This window comes from Prionailurus viverrinus, chromosome F2, assembly GCF_022837055.1.
Source record: "Prionailurus viverrinus isolate Anna chromosome F2, UM_Priviv_1.0, whole genome shotgun sequence".
Taxonomy (NCBI): domain Eukaryota; kingdom Metazoa; phylum Chordata; class Mammalia; order Carnivora; family Felidae; genus Prionailurus; species Prionailurus viverrinus.
Genome location: NC_062578.1, coordinates 78,864,024 through 78,884,368, shown reverse-complemented (window position 1 = coordinate 78,884,368; position 20,345 = coordinate 78,864,024). Strand labels below are relative to the sequence as shown.

The 20,345-nt window shown below is 47.6% G+C and overlaps 1 protein-coding gene across 3 annotated transcripts in view; it reads left to right on the top strand.

Moving 5' to 3' along the window:
* Positions 1–20,345, top strand: part of FAM135B (family with sequence similarity 135 member B) — a 281,764-nt gene that overhangs the window by 119,252 nt on the left and 142,167 nt on the right. The window lies entirely within an intron of this gene.

The following is a 20,345-nucleotide window of genomic DNA, read 5'->3' as shown; positions in this document are numbered from 1 at the left end:
ACCCATGCCACTCCCCCCCAAGTGAAAACGCACCCCCTCCTCCCGCACCCAGCCTCTTTCCTTCCCTCCCTTGAAGCAGAGCAGGGGTCTGGCTTCCGTGTGAAGTCGCTGAGTAGGGATTAGAGAGTACGACCCTGTCAGTGTGGTCGCTTATTGAACGAGCGAAGGAGGCAGAGGGTTGTGGTCCGGGAAGGAACGCGGGCACAAGTGCTCTGGGTATTGAGTAGTTTATGTGATTAGAAGGACCAGAATGTGACAGAATTGTAGAGATGGGATGGACAGGAGGTGGTCTCTAGGGATGAGGAACTCAGGTCCAGGGGATCCAATAACCCAACCCGGAGCAGGAGAATGTCCGTGGACCAGAGTGACATGGGCAGGGCAGGCGCGGGGGGACGGTGAGGTCCACGGACAGCAGGGGAAGGTGGAGTGAGGAGGGATGGCTAAGTAGCACCAGCTTACCGTTCGCGCTGGGCGAGGGGCTGGGGTCCCAGTGGTCTGGAAGTGGCCATGGGAGCCACTCCGCCTGTGAGTCCAGCTGAGATTGTGAAGAAACCGACGCCTAAGGCAGAGGGCTTCAGGGAGCCAGTCCTCAGGGAACACGGTGGTTTCGGTCACGACAAGGAGACATTTGAGGACAAGGAGGGAGCGTTTGAGGGCTTTTGCTGATTATGACATGAGCGCTCCAGGGTTCACGGTGGTCAGGGTCGGGAGGCAGCAGCAAGATCAGGGCTCGGTCAAGGGCAGGGAGGAGCAGAACATTATGGGATGCTGGTGTAGTAGAAGATAACCAGGCAGGGCTGCAGTCTTGCCCTTTGGACTTTGGCTGTGAAAACAGTGTCGGTCTCGTAGTGGAGGCTGGTCCTGGACTAATCTCCCCTTGGATGCTCAGGCTCAGTGTGGGAGGCGAGGACAGTTCCTCCAGTTTGGGGTCAGCCCTGGTGCCCATAAACGGAAAGCAGAGGTGGGATGAGCCCCGAGGCGCTTCTACCGTGGTTGAGGAAGGAACTCCTGCCACGTGCTCCTTCCTGCCTGTGCATCCCAAGAGGCAGAAAACCCAAAGCTTCTTGAAAACCGGTTCCCTCTGCAGGTTCCCTCTCCCTCTACTTTCCAGCCCTCCGTCCCAGGTTTCTCCTTTGAACCTTATCAGGATGCAACCTGTGCTTTATAGGACAGACTCTCAAAGGAGAAACAGGCAGGTGTACTTCAGGAGTCCAAACATTTCTACTGCGGCATGAACTTAAGGGAGAAAATGGCACAGGTCTCTGAGCGTATAGAGTTCATCGTGGTCGGTCTGAAGATCGCGCACATGTCTTTGGGCGTGTGTGGCTGTGTGTGCCCATGTGCATGTCCGTGGGCGTGCGTGGCTGTGGGCACATATGTTTGTGGGCGTGCGTGGCTGTGTGCAGGCATGTTTGTGGGTGCACATGGCTGTGTGCAGGTGTGCTTGTGGGTACACACGTGCATGCTTGATTAAACAAATGGCCAAACAGACCTATGTGAACCCTGTCCCACAGAACTGGGGACTCTGGGCTTTCAGGAGGGACCCTGTTATTTTCTTGTGTTCCTTCCCCCAAGGGATTTTTTTTTGTTTAATGTTTATTTATTTTTGACAGAGAGAGAGAGAGAGAGAGAGAGAGAGAGAGAGAGAGAGAGACAGAGCATGAGCAGGGGAGGGGCAGAGAGTGAGGGAAACACAGAATCGGAAGCAGGCTCCAGGCTCTGAGCTGTCAGCACGGAGCCCGACGCGGGGCTCAAACTCACGGACTGCGAGATCGTGACCTGAGCCGAAGTCGGACGCTCAACCGACTGAGCCCCCCAGGCGCCCCCGCCAAGTGATTCTTTGATTATCTGCCTCATTGTGCTAAGAGTGAAGTCTTTCTGAGTGTTATGGTCTCCTGCTCAACCAGCTGCTGAGACGCCCCCCTCTGTCCCAGGGGTCCACATGGCTGTGTTCTAAGAATAGTTTGAGTACCAATGTCCCTTTGGAGTCACCTGGAGGGCTCTTTGTTATAAGGCTAGGTTAAAGCACCATCGCCCTTCTCGGATCTGAAGGAGGCTGTGCCTTTTGCTACCTTGTCACTGGCCATGCTAATTTAGAGGTCAAAGCAGGGACGGATAGTCCTGCTAACAATGAGCTGACGAGCTTCTGGGCAGATGCCTGGTGGTGCCCAGAGAGTCACTTCACTTCTCTGGCTCCCAATTCCCGATCTGTCACTCAAGCCTGGATCCACGTGCTCCTGGGTGCTCCGGGATTGACTGGGGCCCTGCTTCCTTGGAACCTGGGTTCCTACTGTCATCTCTCCGAGCTCAGTCCACGTGTTTTCTCTGTCGCGTAACCTACCTCACCGTGTTCTTGTGGGGGTCATAGGTGAGGAAATAATGGAGATCTTAGCACAGTGCCTGACACACACTAGCTAGGCAAAGTGCTTGTCACATCTGCTGGTTTGGGGACACCAAGATCATCTGAAATAAGTGTGCGCAGCAGGAAATTGGTAAAGGTTCGCCAGACAGAGTGAGAGGGTGTTTTCGCAGCACCCCGTCCCTGCCCTTGCTTGGAGAGCTTGATCTCCTCCCTGCAGAGAGAGGCCTTAAGTTTTTGCTTTTGGGACAGGAGGGGTTGTGATGGCAGGAGGTCATGTGTGAGGGCAGTGGAGCCGTATCAGGAGACGTTGCATTTTCTCCCATTTCAAACAAATTGTGATAAATACATGTTAAAAAAAATATATATATATAGGGGCACCTGGGTGGCTCAGTAGGTTGAGCGTCCAACTTCAGCTCAGCTCATGATCTCACGGTCCGTGGGTTCAAGCCCCATGTCAGGCTCTGTGCTGACAGCTCGGAGCCTGGAGCCTGCTTCCGATTCTGTGTCTCCCTCTCCCTCTGCCCCTCTCCTGCTCCCACTCTGTCTCTCTGTCTCTCTCTTAAAAATAAATAAAAATATTAAAAAAATTTTTTTAATGAAAAAAAAAGAAATATATGTAAGTGAAGAATCGCTAAATTCTCCTAAAATCATTATTATACTATACATTAACTAAGCTGCATTTAAATACAATTTTAAAATAAAAATATCAATACAATATTTATATTTGAAAACTAAAATTTATAAATATATAAAATATAATTTTTTAAAAAAATTAAAAAATAAAAAATAAGTGTATAAAAAAAGAAATGTACCATTTTACCGCTAAGTGTGCAGTTTTGTGGCTTTATGCATATTCCCGTTGTTGTGTAACCATCCCCACCAACCATCTCCAGGACTTTCTCATCTTCCTGGCTGAAACTCCACACTCATTGAATGCAAGCTCCCCGCCCCCTCCCCTAGGCCCTCACACCACCGTCCACCCTCTGTCTCCATGAACTTGGTGACTGAGGGACCTCATACGTGTTTGCTCTCTTGTGACTGGCTCATTTCAATCAGCACGTCCTCCACACTCATCCATATGTTGTAGCAGGTGTCAGAATTTCCTTCCTTTTTCAGGCTGAGTGATATTCCATCGTATGAATGGATCACACTGTGTGTATCCGTCCATCCGTTGATGGATGCTTGGGTCGCTCCCACCTTTTGGCTACTGAGGCTAATGTTGCCACGGCCGTAGGGTGCCAGGATCTGTTCAAGGCCCCGCTTGCACTTTCTTTGGGCACACACAGTGCCAAGCCCCTTTTGAGTACGTTGTGCCAGGGTCTCTCCTAGCTGCCAGGAACAAAGGAGAATTTAGAATTTAGAAATTTAGTCCCTGTCCTGGGGAAGCGCTTGGGCTTGTGGGACTGCGTAGCCCAGGGGGGCAGGGCTGATACGGTGACCAAGAGATCCTAAGAGGGCATGGCCGTCAGATGGGGCCTTGAAGCCGCCTTCCAGGGTGAGTGGATGTAAAATGGTGCAGTGACGTTTGGGTAGAGCAAGCCGCCTGGGCCTAGGGCTGGAACATTCCGGGATGCGGGAGACATGGCTTGCCGAAGGTGAGGAGGGGATATGCATGGAAGGGCCAGCTCACAAGGAACCTTGTGTGCCAGTCACAGGGCTATGGGTGCTATCCGGTCAGGAGGCTCTCTGAAAGCAGAGAAGCATCATGGTCAGGAACTCGGTTACAGATACAAGCAGTGAGTAGGTGCATGGATCCCGGAGTCAGGCCTCCCTGGGTTTGCTCGCTAGCGGTGTGACCGCAACACGTCACCCACCCTGGAGCTGTGTCAGCATCCTGTTTGCGGGTGACAAGACGGATCATAGCTTGGACACGGCGATATGGGTAACACGGAGACAGTGGTATGTACGTGGATAGGGCTCTTGTAAGATATAGGGAGTCACCAAGATGCTCATCACAGAGCTGGAGGCAAGTGCCCCATGACTGTCACTGTCCTGTTGTCTTTCCCTTTGTTCTGGCTTCATTTCAGAAGAGGCTCCCTGGCGGTGGCAGTGTGGGGGGCTGCTGCCTGCACGGGGGTGGGGGGCAGAGACGCTCTGCGTGTGAGTGCCGGACTGTCCTTGCTGCACGAGCACCCCGTGGCCTGCTGTCCATGGGCAGATGGTCAGGGTCCCAGGGAGGGGCTGCAGGGGGTAGAAAAGGAATTCTTGCAGCTTCTTGCCCATCCCCAAATGATGAGTTGGGCCTGACTCCCAGAGATCACTGGTTAGATGTGAAGAAATTAAATCCTAGAGCAGTGCCTACAGGGAGCAGGTCAGGCTGGAAGGGGCGGGGACAAGGCCCCACCTCCGCCCTTCCCTCCTCCGCCCCTGCCCACCCCACATTCTGCTGGACTGGAAGCCAAGGACCCCTTTCCTTGGAGGCCAGCCCTGCCCAGGGCACCAGGGGGCCTAACTGAAGGATGTGGGGTGGGAGGGGTGAGTGGGGGAGGCTCTCCTGTAACACGGAGCAGAGAGGGGTTGCCTTTAGATTTTCGTAGTGTTTTAACCTTGATGCGGCAGCACTTAGCTGACGGGATGCTCTCATCACCCTCTAAACGCAGACAGGGCCCCGATTTGTCAAAGCTCACTGCACTTGCCTGGTCTCCGCAGTCCCTTCCCCTGTTTTCCTGACATCCTGGAAGCATGGTGGAGACGTTAGGGGTTCCTGACTCCAGCCCACCCCTGACCTCCTGGATTCAGGGTAGCAAAGAGGTAAATGGAGGTGGTAGGGGTGGCCAGTGGTCTACATTGTTTAGCCGTAAAATATGTTTAGTTAGTTGTTAAAACATGATGCATTTGGCTTATAAAATGTGAATTAATGCCACATCGCTAGCTAGCATTCTTATGATTGTTGAGGGTTTTTAAAAATACACACAACAAACACATTGCACGTTGCTTTGGTTTGTATACAAAAACAGTAGGAGTTGGAATCTGGACGCTAGGGGAGAAATTTAAAATAGTAAGTGTGGCTGGAGTATTACCTAACCTCCACTGAGTTCTGGTGGCCCCTAGGTTGTCTGTCACCCTGCCCTGGGGCCCCGTGGACGCCTCACAGTGGCTCCGTGACAGGGCATTTTCACCACAAGGACCGGTCCGTAAACTGGAGCTCAGAAGACCACGCTGAGCCCCTAAGTCCCGTCTAGTGCTTTGTGGGGAACTTCCCAAGGTCCATATTACGTTGAAGACATTTATCCTGTTGCACAAAATGCATATTCATTTATGCAAAGTAGAAAGTGCCAAGTAACAAAAATCCTATTTCTCAAAACCATTGCTGAGCTTTTAGAAAGCTTATTTATAGCTCTCTCTGCATGAATATAGATATGTGTACATACTGTCAGCATTTTAAACAAAAATAAGGATTCTATTATGTACGTCGAACACTGAATTTTTTCTAATTGTTTACCGAAAGCTGAGTGAATGAATATTTTCTAAGGACATCTACAGCCGTTTGCTGTAGACCAAAACTCTGAGTGATGTGAAAATACACAGGTATTGCCAGAGCAATACGGCCAGAGTGAGGCGGAGGTGAGGATCAGGAAATCGGTGGTCAGATTTCGGCCACCAGAGTGGCTCAGGATTAAGTCGAGTACTCATTCCTCAAATAAACAGGTTGAGGAAACAGTTTGTAGAAATCAATAAGGCACACGTTTTTCTGGCAAGAGGCTCACAGCCAGGAGCTCGGGTTGAACAGATGAAATGCACGTGTCAATCCTTTCCTGATCCGTGCGGAGGCACTGGGAGGCTGGGTGCCTGGCATCGCACTGGGAGAAACAGGAAGGGGCATAAAGATAGGATTCTTCTGGGGACAGGCTGCTGGGGAGGTGGTGAGGCAGAGTCCCCAGCACAAAGTGGAAGCAGCCCCAGGCCCTTTGGGAGTAGAGGATGGGGGCGGGTGGTACCGAAGGCAGCTGTCAGCGAGGGAGCCTTTGAGTTGAGTCCTGGCAAGGAGGACAATTCCCAGGATGTTTGAGGCTGGCGTTCCCAAGGAGGGGGAGGCATGTGCAGAGGTGTGGCAGTATGTGAGGGCAGGAGGCGTGTGCAAAACAGCGGCACGTTTTAGCAGGTGCAGAGGCTGCCCCCTGAGGCACCTCGTGGATGTGGCTGCAGCTCCCAAAACAAAGCCATGTAACTGGCCAGGCTTTTCTGCACTGTTGCTGATCTCTTTACCAGGGATGAGAAGGAAATCGCTCTTTTTGTCATTGGCGCCTTTCTTTCTGAGTTCCTACTTCCCTTTACATATTTTTTTATTTTAATGTTTATTCTTTATTTTTGAGAGGGGGGCGGAGAGAGAACGAGTGGGGGAGGGGCAGAGAGAGGGAGACACAGAATCTGAAACAGGCCCCAGGCTCCGAGCTGTCAGCACAGAGCCCGATACAGGACTTGAGCCCACGAACTGCGAGATCATGACCTCAGCTGAAGTTGGACGCTTAGCCGACTGAACCACCAAGTGCCCCTGAACTACTTCCCTTTAAAGCTGAATTCACAGGGGCGCCTGGGTGGCGCAGTTGGTTAAGCGACCGACTTCAGCCAGGTCACGATCTCGCGGTCCGTGAGTTCGAGCCCCGCGTCGGGCTCTGGGCTGATGGCTCGGAGCCTGGAGCCTGTTTCCGATTCTGTGTCTCCCTCTCTCTCTGCCCCTCCCCCGTTCATGCTCTGTCTCTCTCTGTCCCAAAAATAAATAAACATTGAAAAAAAAAATTTTAAAGCTGAATTCACATATCCCTGGTTTCCTGAGAGCCAGGTTGAAGGAATGAGTTGTAGCAAATACAGTCATGATGGTCCTCGCCAGACAGAAGGGCCCATATGAGCCCCTGACTGTGGCCGCATCGTTCAAAACCTGGAAGCAGGGGAGCGCTTGGGTGGCTTAGTCAGTTGAGTGTCTAACTTCGGCTCAGGTCATGATCTCGTGGTTCGTGAGTTTGAGCCCCGCATCAAGCATCTCTGCTGTCAGTGCAGAGCCCGCTTCAGATCCTCTGTCTCCCTCTCTATGTCCCTCCCTGGCTTGTGCTGTCTCTCAAAAATAAATAAACATTTAAAATAGAAAGCTGGAAAAATAAATAAATAAAATAGAAAGCTGCAAGCAGAGAGAATTGCGGGCCATAGGAATTGGCTCACAGATGTACCTTTTCCTTGTGGACAAAAGAGGGCAATCTTGAACTAGTGGAGGGGGTCACCTGGGCTCCAGGGAGTGTGGACCACGAGCCTTGGACTATGAGCCAGGCATCCCAAGTGCAAAACCGAGCTTGGCTACCTCCCCGTCGAGAGCATCATTAATCAGAAGGCCGGTGGACAGTCTCTTATTTGTACCTATCCTTTTTACTTTTTCTTGCAAAGAAACATGGAAACATGGCTGGCTGTCTTACTGGGAATTTGGAGTTTGGTTCTCCTGCGTCAGTCTCCTGGAAAGACTCCTGGGTCAACTTGGAACAGGAGTCAAGTCTGGGTTTCAGGACTTCGTAGTTCAGTCTCCTGATTTTCAACATCCAGACAGAGGGGCCTGGGGACATTGGGGGACTTGCCAGAGACTGGAGTCAGGGGCAGCAGTGCCTCTAGGACTTGTGACTTTCCTCTCTTGAGGAATCCCATGGCCACACAGCAGGAAAGCTATGCGTGCTGGAAACCATCTCAGAGTTCTGTGGGGCCCTGCCCAAATTCTGCTAACTTTCTTTCAGCGCAGCTTTAACCCAGCCTACTGTGTGTGAAAGACTGGAAACCCAACCAATAAGACAAAGAAAACCTGGGGCTGGGGTGCGCGGTGACTCAGTCCGTTAAGTGTCCGACTGGCTCAGGTCATGATCTCATGGTTCATGAGTTCGAGCCCCGCGTCGGGCTCTGTGCTGACAGCTCAGAGCCTGGAGCCGCCTTCAGATTCTATGTCTCTCTCTCTCTCTCTCTCTCTGCCCCCACACCCTACTTGTTCTCTGTCTCTGTCTCTCTGTCTCTCTCTCTCTCTCTCCCTCCCTCCCTCAAAAATAAGTAAACATTAAAAAAGAAAACTTGGGACTTTGGGAAAATGATGGGTCACTTGAGAGTAAGTAAGGGCTTTTTTCAAATCTCCACTAATCTGTTATTAGTGTGAGGTTACTAGGGGCTGACTGTATTGTCCCATCTTTGGAAGAGCTTTCAAAAATCCCAGCTCCCTTGAATCTTTGCTGTGTGACCTTGGGTAAGTGAATCAATCTCTCCGAACCTCTTTTCTCATATGTATTCTGGAATAATGCCTACTTTCAGACCTACTTATAAAAAGAAATGACACTGTTTTCTATCATCCTAAAGATAGTAGAGGCATTTTATTTCTTCACAACTTACATCATAATAGCAACCATTCGGGGTTTGCACATTAGTGATTAAAATGCCCCAAAGACCCTCCGGTAGTACCTGGTATGCCTGAGTCAGGCGACAAAATATATGCCGAAGGAAGCAAAGTGTATGTCTTTCTTCAAATAATGCATTTACGATTGGAGCCTTGCATTACTCAGCAGTTTGTGTTTTGGGGTCTCTGGGTTAAGTCAGAGAACATTTCTAGCACCGACTATGCATGGCGTGCTAAGGACACAGGAGTGAAAATGACAGATTTATTGAGAGAGGCTGACAGCTCACCAAGGAGATGATTAATTGCCTGAAACTTCCAGAATATAAGTCCTGCTAAGAAAATGTGGGGTGGGGAGGCAATGAGAGGGCACAGGCTTTGAGGATGGACAGGACTGCTCTGAATGCCCCCTCTGCTAATTGTTAGCAGCCGAGCCTTGGGAAAGCCACTTCACCTCATGGACCTGTTTCTTTCATTAATAAAATGAAGGTGATTGTACTTGGGTGGTTCGCTGAAGCCCACAGAAGAGGTGTCCTCCTGGCCCGAACTGTGGTATGTGGCAGGATTCAGTGCCTGGTAGCTAGTAGTTGTACTAATTTTATTTTATTTTATTTTATTTTATTTGAAAAGGGCAGTGCCCTTGACATTGCCATGGGGCAGCGAGGGTTCTCTGTGCACCTGCCGTGGGGCTGTGGGATGAGGGGTCTGCGGCTGCCCCGGGTTTGCTCTCGCAGGCTTTGCTTGGCTGTTTGCTCTGCCCCGTCCTCCAGGACAAGCAGAATACAGAGAAGTGCTGGACTGCTGTCCACCGGAGGGACGTTGCCCTGAACTGCGTAAACCAGCAGCCGGAGCTTTGAACTCATAGCACAGGGAAGGGAAAAACATAAAAAGAGGCCACTGATGGTAAAAATGAGTAGCTGCGGAACAGCGGATGCGCTAGTTTTATAGAGATAGGTGTGTGTGTGTGTGTGTGTGTGTGTGTGTGTGTGTGTGTGTGTCAGAGACAGAGAACAAGAGAGACAGGGAGGCAAAGAGGAATAGAGACAGTGAGCTTGAAGAGACTGGCTGGGGGGAGGCAGCCCATCAAAGAGCAGGCTGTGTACCAGATTCACACTGGCTCTCCCGGGTTCAGTCCAGTAGAGCCTTGTTACGCGGTCCCTGACTCTTAAGCTTTGGGAATGTTTTCCCTCTTCCTTCTGGTCAACTCATTTCACATTTAGATAGTGCCATCGATGTATCCAGCTTCCTGACCCAGGTCTTCTCAGCATGGAATCGGGCTTTTTCAGGCATGATAATAAAGTCTGTACCGCTATCCACAGGCATGGCCAGAGCGCAGCCCATTGGCCGGCCGTGGGTGGTCCTGTGTCCTCTTCTGTCTCTAGAGCTTGCAGCCATGCTGTGAGGCGCACCTGCTCCTTGCCACGTCCAGCCGAGTCCGGGGTCCCTCCTGCTACCCGGCTCCACACGTCCACCGGCCAGCAGTTCTGCAACGGCAGTATGCCTCATTCTGCAACCTCTTGCTTTAAACACCGCCCCCCCCCCCCCCACTGTAATTACAGAGCACATCTCTTAGTCAGATGGAGCTAAGGGACTTCTTTGTTGTTCTGTCTGAGCAGTTTTGCAGAAATAAATTTGACTGATGAGGATATGGGAAATTTTTACACAGGCGGGGAAATCCCTTGAAATCTCCAGCCTGGCTGCAAATCCTGGCCATTTTCATATGAAAAGGCAATTAAGAGACAGGGAACCCAGGGAAGAAGACTAACCAGAGTTGTGACAGTTTCTTCTCCATAGAAACACATTCTGATGGAAGGGGCTGGAAATCGGTCAGGGATTTTTCCTCCGAGAGAACAGTTCTGGCAGATTTGTCTGTCTGTCTGTGCATCTATCAGTCATCCAGCTGCTGTCATTCAGGCTTTGGTGGCCTGCTTTATCTGTCCTCACAGCCCGTACATGAAATATGGCTCCCACCGGATTGCCTGAGACAGGAGGGGAGGTAGACGGTAATCATCCACAGGGATGCTGGAAGCATCTTGCATTTTCCTGAGTATAGGCATGTGCAGGCCCCTCTTGTAATGCTGTCTCACGTACTCCTTCTAGCCGACCTACCAGACGGGCATTCTTATCCCTCTTTGACACATAAAGAAACTGAGGCTCAGAGAGCTGAAATGATTTTCCTAACGTCACACACCTGGAAGGTGGCAAAGCCAGAATTCAAACCCAGGTTTCAGTCTGAAGACTGTACCTCCTTCCATGAAGACTTTCCTTATTTGAATACTAATGGTAGTAAGTACATTAATCGGCTAATGATTATTGGAGACTTACTCTGCGCTGTGCTGAACGTTTTTTTTTTTTTTTTTGTCAACCGCACTCAGCCTGGTGAGTTGGGTCTGATTGTTTATCTGCATGTCACAAAGGAGGAAATGGTAGCTCAGAGAGGTTAAGTACCTTCTCTCAGGTCACACATCTGGGAGGGGAAGAGTCTGGAACAGAACAAAATTTTGTTCGATTTCATAGTTGGTGCGTTTAACCACTGCACTTAATTCTCCGTGAAGGGTGGTGAGGCCATCTGTTTACACAGTAGCAGATATTAGGGTAAATATTTGGGAAAGAAAGATCTATGCGTAGTCCCTCATTCCCCATCCTGTACTCCAGCCAAACTCAGCTCCCCACTATCCCTATGCTCTGGGAACCACCCCTCTGTATTTTTCCAAGTTTCCCCTCCACCTCAGATGTCGTTCCTTCTTTCCCGGCATGGTCTAGACCTACCCATTCTTCAGGGGTGAGCCAAGATGGCATGTAAGCTCCATCAGTACTAACGTACATTTATGAAATGGGTCAAACCCGGGAGAAGTCAGGTGAACTCAGGCGTAGCAATTTGTAGCATGCACAAAATTCCATTACAGAGCACCTCTGTCTCCCAGGATCTCAGTCATGGTCGGGGTCAAAGCCTGCATCTAATACTGAAGAAGGGCACTGTAGGTCTCCGGGCAGTATGGATCTGTGGAACACAGTCCCCGCCTCGTTTCCTGAGCCCAGCATCGCTCCTGCCGTGAAGGGGTGACATCAGAGATACCGCCTTCTGCCCTAGCCACTCTGCTGTCATTACTGGCCTTGAACTCCCGGCTCACACTCCTATTTCTTGACATGAGATATCTCTCCTACACACTCTATCTTTCTGGGACCAGTTTTAGTTCATCACTGCCTCCCACTGAGTATCATCCTACTCCGAGCTAACCTTGCCCTTAATTTCATTCTCCTGGAAACTCCACGAACCTCCTTATGATTATAAAAACTGGCTGTGAAGTTAGTTTTTTCTCTGCTGGGCTGTAAGATCCTTGAGGCCAGGGTCATTCTTCCCAGTCCTCAGGCCCTGTCATGGCACCTTGTACCCACGTTGGTCAGTTTATAGTTGACCACGACTAAGTAGCAAGAATATGAGGTGGACAGAAAGCTCATGGTGGCATTTTCCATCCCTGTCACTGGCATGACTTTTTAATGTTTAAACTCTCCATGCTATTATGACCCATCACTGTCCCCTGGTCACATTTGCTGGTGTCCAGTATGCATGAGTTGACCCCGATTTGAAGAATATTTTTGTTATCTTTGGGCTTTCATAGCCCCAAGCTTGCATACCACTTCGTCTTATGCTCTATAAATCTATGAGTGAGGTATGTTTTTTGAGCTTCAGATTCCACACAGGAAGAAGAGAGAAGATAATGACCATCTTTCATGGATATTGTCTAGGTAGAATGTGACATCACATGTAAAACCTGGTGTGGTGACTCACTCAGGATTGGTTTGCAGGGATGGATGGCTTCCTTCACTCTTGCTCTGATGTTGTGGTTATTATTGTAAATATTTATGGGGTATCCAAAAGCAACAATAAGGTAATTTATTCATCTACTTGTAGAATGTCTTTTCTTATCACTTAATATCAATATATATCCTAGAATTAAATTATATCCGAACGTATTGGTATAATGGGTTGGATGATGGGCTGAAATGAGCAGTCGTGTGTTCCTTCATGGCCTCCAAAAACTAGCTTGGTGGACATAGGGATCTTCTTCCCCCTTTTATGTCTACTTCCCATTAGCAACATCCGGATAGATCATAATTATAAGAATAATTACAACAATAGGGACGCCTGGGTGGCTCAGTCAGTTAAATGTTTGACCGAAGCTCAGGTCATGATCTCATGGTTCGTGAGTTTGAGCCCCACGTCAGGCTCCAGGCCGTGGAGACTGCTTTGGATTCTGTGTCTCCCTCTCTCTCTGCCCCTTCCCTGCTCGCTCTCTCTCTCTCTCTCTGTCTGTCTGTCTCTCTCTCAGAAAATGAATAAAACATTAACAAATTTTTAAAAATAATTACAACAATATTTTAGAAGGAATTGTTGCTTACAGGGTCTCATGAACTATGCCAGGCACTCTGCCTGTAGTATCCCATTTGTTCCTCACAACGACTCATTTTTAAGATGAGAAAACCCGTGTACAGAGAGGTGAATGGATTACTGAAGGTCACACATCACTCCTAAGTGACGAATCCGGTATTTAACACCTGGTCTGTCTGAGGCGAAAGCCAGAGCCCTTGGGTTCCCCAGGGTGTCTTCATGATCCCTCTACATGAGAGACCTGTCCCCACCCTCTGCCTTCTTGGAACTGGATGTTGAATCTGGTCTTGCCAATTAGAAAAATTCTCTCTGCCGAGCCCCTGGTCACAGTGTGATATTGCACAGCAGATTTTCTGGTCTGAGGTTTTAAATTACCCATGTCGTTTCAAGCTGTGCAAGAAGCTTGAAAGCCTGCTTCTCCCTAACCTCATTTAATCAAGCAACACAAATGCCAAGAAAATCAAGTGTTACCTCAAATCAAACGGGAAGAGAAGTGGCACCTGTTTGGTATGCGCTATGTTCCAGACATCTTGTGATGAAATCCCACTCCATATTGGCTCTCAGGAAGGGGTCTTCATTTTACCTGCAAATGGTTCTTTTCTGGGTGATGTGGAGACTGACACCCGCGAGTTTGCTGAGAGCAACATCGACACATGGCCACTCATGCAAATTAGAAACCCTGTCTGTGTTGACTCATTAGGTGGGAACAACAGGTTCACCAGTGAGTGTGAATGAAAACAGCAGAGGGGGATGCAGGGATGGCGAGGCGCTGTCCAGGGTTCTAGACCCTCTGAGATCCCATTTCTTACCTATGGTGTCTCCAGCTAGGCTCCTGTGTTGCTGCTTTGAGTTCCTTAAGAGGCTTCTTGTGAATAGGGATGGTTGTTCGCAAACAAATCAGGATATGTACAAGTAACATAGCAAAAAGAATACCCATCATTTCTTAAAGCCCAGTATTCCTCTACACATTGATTCTGATTTCTGTCTGTATCAACTCCAGGAGGTAACTGACCATCCCCATTTGCAAATGAACAACTGAAGCCAGGAGAGTTTAAGTTGTCTTAAGCGGCACAAAAAGCATCATGATTATTGTTATGCCTACTGTGGTTTGACTTTGGTTTTATTTTTTTAATTTATTTTATTTCATTTATTTTGTTAAAATTTTTGTTTATTTTTTAGTTAGTTAATTTCAGGAGTAGAATTTGATGATTCATCACTTTTGTTTCGATTTAATGTAAGAAAAGGGGAAAGAGGTAGAGCTACATTGATAAGACTTTGGAATCTATACTCAGAGCGCACACCTTAAGGTTATTCTTCCCTCTGACTCATAGGAGAATTATCCCAGGAGTGAAAAGAGTGCCAGCTTCGTTCAATGAGGTGTCTTGGAGCAATAAATAGATTTTTCCTGAAGGCTCAATAGTTGGAGTCCCTCCTAACTGTGGCTTTCTTAGAACTGTTCCAGACTGCCCCCTTTTTAATCTGTGTGGGCTCCATGTTTCCTTTGGTTAAAAGAATGGAGGGGTGGTCCTGAGGGGGAGCCGTAGGGTGCTGAGAAATGTTAAAAAACTGGCTCAAAAAAAACCACGTTTGTCAATTTCCATGGTGTAAATACTTCTGCCATGGCCAGTGTCAAGCTACCAACTTGAGGTAAAAAAACATGAAGTTGTGCACTGTTGATAGACTACTGCATGGTCAGGAAGCACCATGAAAAATGCAGTAACCATTTTTTTAATTTTTTAAGTTTATTTTGAGAGAGAGAGAGAGCACAAGTAGGGTAGGTGCAGAGAGAGAGAGAGAGAGAGAGAGAGAGTCCCAAGTAGGCTCTGTGCTGTCAGCACAGAGCCCATTGTGGGGCTCGAACTCATAAACCATGAGATCATGACCTGAGCCGAAATCAAGAGTCGGATGCTTAACCGACTGAGCCACCCAGGAGCCTCAACTGTGTATGGGTTTTTATAGACATTTAATTCAAAAACAATTTGATTGAACAAGTATTTATTAAGTGCCTGCAACTCAAAGCTGTTATTATGAGAGGCAGAGAGAGAGAGAGAGAGAGAGAGAGAGAGAGAGAGAGAGCAAGCTCTAGGTATGTGCAGAAGGTTAGCCTGAGGTCTCTGGCTGAGTCCTGACCTGTACATTTGTGTGAGGAAACTACCCAAGACTGAGGGGACTTTGAAAAATCTTATTTCCGTACCTGTAAGTTGGAATGCAATATACAATTCTAAGAGTTTTCATGAAAAGTTATTGTGGTTTCTGTCGGCATGAATGTCACATGCTGCTAGACACAAAGGAGAGGAATAAGGGCAGAGGAGGTGCCTAGTTCACAGCTGGAAAGGACACAGGAGTTGGCAGTTTTAACCTTTGACCACCCACATCCCTGAAGTTTTCAGGACAGACACATACATTCACAGCATATTCATAGAGTTCAGCTAAAAGTGCTTTATTGTCACCTGGGGCTTTAGCCCTAACCCTGTTGGAGAGTGCCAAGACTTAGGTCCAGCTTTATGGAGAGGACCCTTCTCCCACACTAAGGACTTTAAACTCTAGTGGACAAAAAGACCTGCTTTGTTTCTACCCCAGAATTCTAATCTAGATTCTTAGATTTTAATGCCTCTACTGCAAGGAAAAGCTCAGCTCTCCACTGTCCAGAGAAAAGACAGTAAGAGAAGTCAGATTGCCTGTGTCACGTCTTCTAAGTTTCCGCTTAGAGAAAATATGGCTCTGGTAAAGTCTGGAATCAGATTCTATCTGTAAGGATTGTGTTTGGCTTCAAATGATCAAACATGTGACTGATCCTGGCTTAAAAATGATAAGATGTCACAAGAAGTCCACATCTGGACTTCAACAAGGATATCAAGGACTCAGACTTCTGTCTTTCTGCGCACCATCCTTTCCACGTGGCTTTTATCCTCATGGCCAAAAGATGGATGTTCTAGTGCCCACTGGTAGTTTCTTTCTGTATCAAGTCAGGAGACAAAGTCAGAGAAGGGACAGACAGCCCCAAGGATCATGAAACCAAGACTTCTCCTTTAAAAGTGCTGTTCTCTGGGGTGCCTGGGTGGCTCAGTCGGTTGAGTGTCCGACTTCGTCTCAGGTCATGATCTCACGGTTTGTGGGTTTGAGCCCCACGTGGGGCTCTCAGAGCCTGGAGCCTGCTTCGGATTCTGTGTCTCCCTCTCTCTCTGTCCCTTCCCCGCTCACACTCTGTCTCTCTCTCTCTCAAAAAAAAAAAAAAAACATAAAAAAATTTTTTTTAAAAGTGCTTCTCTTTGCTCCATTGGGAAATGTATCCTTTTCTCTCATTAGCCGGGAGAAGATCAAAAGATCTCTCCTAGCTGCAAGGGAGTCAGGAGGGGTGAGTGTTTTTAGGTAGGCATATTGCCTTCTCTGGCAAAATCTGGTTTTTGTTTTGTAGGGAAGGAGGGGATTATGGATATTGGGCAGACAGTTCATGGTGTGAGAATCACATAGGCCCTTCTGGATCAGCAAGGAGATAGGAATAAGGAAAGAGAAGGGCCATCGCGGTAGACATCAGTGGAATCTGAATTACTGTAATCATTATGTTTTGGCCATATCAAAGTATCTAGGCAAGTTTTGCTGAAATATTAGAGTGGATTTTTCTTGAAAAAGCATCTCATTATTTGCTGTTGAGGCCAATAAAATCCAGCAGAGTGGTTTGTAGTCCTGTTGTGGGTGGATACTGTCAGAACAGATGAGTCAGTCTGTGAATGTACAGTAAAGGTGTATTGGTCATTTCCTGGGTCTTTTTTTTTTTTAAGTTAATTTTTTTAGACTACCAAGGCCTCTCTTACTGGTCTGACTTCCCTGGCTTCCCTTTTAGGCCCAGAGAGTTTTCCCCAGGGACCTGTGGGTCTTGCACTGACCTGTTAGGTCACACAGCCAGTCGGGGCAGAGATCCAGAGTTTGCACTCTTACCCGCGATGCTACATAGCCTCAGAAGACTCCAAGAGGAGGACTTTTTCTTAGCCATGTGGACACAGCTGTGTCGTAGCAGAGCATTACATCTTATGCCTACCGTTTTGTATCATCAAGTGCCACGTGCCACAGGTATCTCTCAACCTGTCCCACCAAGGCCATCACCTCTCCCTCTGCTTCACCCCAGCCATGAGGTTGGAGGATAGATTGGGATCACGGCCGGGGGAGGATGTGTATATAACACACGCCTCAGGTAATAGCAGCGACAATATTTTCTCTTTAATGAAATATTAAAGGTTGAGCATCACACCAAGGGCTTTACATGCACGTCCTGTTTACATCGCATGACATTTCTGTGAGGCTGTACAGATATCATCACCTGTGAGGAAAGAGTTTCAGAGAAGGAAAGTGATTATGTGAAGACTGCCTGCTTTGGGACCTACTCCAGAGTCTCGGTTTGACCCTTTTGCAAACACAGTGATTTGTACTTTGGGTCATGTTGACTGCCTCTGGGTCAGAGTGGTTATTTCATATCATCCCTGATATGAAAGTGATTGCAACAAAATGTCACAGATCTCTGTATTCCCATTATAGAATGTCATTTCTAGTTTTGCGAGTTTTATAAAAATTGCATGTGGATTCTTAGTCACTCGAGAGTTGTATATGTTGGGAGTGGATTGTATAACCCCATGGTTTTTGAAGGAATCCGTTATTGGATTCTTTCTTCCGTTCTTCCCTTCCTTCCGTCGTTCCTTCCTTCTGTCCGTCTGTTCGTTCGTTTGTTCGTTCCTTCCTCCCTCCCTCCCTCTGCCTTCCTTTCTCCTCCCCTCCCCTCCCCTCCCCTCCCTTCCCCTCCCCTCCCCTCCCCTCCTCTCCTCTCGTCTCCTCTCCTCCTTCCCTCTCCGTTTCTTTCCTTTTCTTTTTTCCTTCCTTCCTTCCTTCCTTCCTTCCTTCCTTCCTTCCTTCCTTCCTTCCCACTCTCTCCCTCTGCCTTCCTTTCTTCTCTCCTCTCCTCTCCTCCTTCCCTCTCCATTTCTTTCCTTTTTTTTTCTCCTTCCTTCCTTCCTTCCTTCCTTCCTTCCTTCCTTCCTTCCCACCCCCTTCCTTCCTCCCTCCCTTTCTTCCTCCCTTCCTTCCTTCCCTCTGACACCGAATGCCAACTATGTGCAAGCACCATGTTAGTTGCTGGAAATACAGAGATGAATAAGAACAGCTGGTGGTTAGTGGATATTTCTATAATCAACCAAGAACAAGTGTTTATTAGATGATTTTCTCTTCTTATACAGTGCTAAGAGCTCTAAGGAGGAATACAAAAGAAGCAAAAGATAGCATTCTTATTCTAAAGGTGCTTTTGGGAAAACAAAGGGAAATGCATTAGCGATCAGAGGGAGAATGTGATTGGACTCCTGGTGGTAATAGTGATGGGGAAGTTAAGGGGAGGCTAATGAAGTTTAAAGCACCTGTGTTTGCCTCCCCAGATAAGAGCTTGGTTTTAATCAAATGGCCCTATGTTTTAATCCCTAAACTTTCCATTATGTAGCCATGCGACTAGGGGAAAATTACCTAACCTCTCTGAGTCACAGTTTGTATTGTTAACATGGGGGTAATCATTCCTTTCCTTTCGTTTCGTCATGATGAAGAAATTTGAAAACCTATATACATTAGTTTACTACAATTGCTGCAATAAATTGCCACAAATTAAATGGCTCAAAACAACATAAATTTATAATCTGACAATTCTGGAGGTCAGAAGTTTGAAATGGATCTCACTAGGCTAAAATCTGGATGTTGGAAGGACTGTATCCATTTTGGAGGGTACTAGGGAAGAATTTGTTTCCTTGTCTTTCCCAGCTCATATAGACTGCCTGCCTTTCTTAGCTGATGGCACCTTCCACCTTGGCTGATGGCAGCGGTGGCTGGTAGGGTCTTTCTCACATTGTTTCACCCTGTCACTCTCCCTCTTCTAACTCCTTCTTCCATTTGGGAGGACCCTTGTGGTTACCTTGGGTGTACCCAGGTAATAAAGAATAATCTAATTTCAAGGCCAGGTGGTTGGCAACCTTCCTTCCATCTGCAATCTTAACTCTCTTTTATCGGTTCTGGAGATTAGGACGTGACCGCCTTGGGAAGGGGCATTATTCTGCCACCACATTATGTAAAGGACATAGTTTATGCCACTCTTATATATGGAAGCCAATAAAGTAAAAGATGACTAGATTTATTTATTTCCCAAAAGGAGTTCTCTGCAAGTCTACACCACTGGAGCGTGTAGCATACCGTCTGGAAGTTTCTATCTCCTGGTCTTAGCTTCTTTCTTCCTTCTGACTGGAACTTGCTCTCCCATCACTTGCGTATCCTCCAAGGACTTAAACTAACTCCTCCCCCCTTCACAGTGTCTTCCTTGAACGACCCCAGCCAGAAGAAGGTGGCTCTAAGACGGTTAAGGGAAATCCGTGTGGGAAATAATCAGGTCATTCCTGGAGATGTGCTAACATTACTTACTGAATGTGTGAGCTTGGACAAATCCCTTCATCTCCAGAGGGTAGTTTGCTCATCTTTAAGATGGAAATCACAGTAAGCATATCAAAGATTTCCTGCAGGGATGAAATGATATAATGTATGTCATGTTTGACACATGGTTTATGGATTTATGACCTGGCAGAAATTCGTGTCAGATTGAAGAGAATTATTAAAGGGGTTTAAGCATTCTGTTTAATCAGAGCAGAGCCCAATTGAGCCAGTCTCATTGAAACTTATTTCTTTCAATAAGTGCCTGTAAAGCATCTGAAGTTCAAAATGATGACTGATTCCTTGAAGTAAGATTCAGCAACACCAAATGATTTTAAGGAATAAGAACTCAGACAGTGCTTTGGTATTAGTTATAAAAGGTTTTAATTTATGCAGTAAAATGTGAGGGGTGGCAGGCTAAAAATAAAAAAAAATACATTTCATCTCTGGCAAGGAATGCTGGTTGCCCTTTGCTAGCATTACTACTTTGGGTCGGTAGCTGGGTGTTTCCAGTGGCCCAGTGTCCGCTCTGGTTAGCAGCTGGGATGGTCCTTTCTCCAACAGAGGATTTGTAGAGGACCCAACAAGATTGCGTACGTACATCGGGGCTCCTGATGCATAACTGCTCCAAGCACAGCCTGACAGAGTCGTGATGCGTAGCCTCTGGCGATGATTGACCCATTTCTTGTTCAGAGAAGAAGACATTAGAATATCAAAACTGGAGGTAGTACATGGGATTTGCCTCTCTTCTTTTGATGATGAAATTATGGAAATGCATAGGTCTTTTATTAAAGAAACAC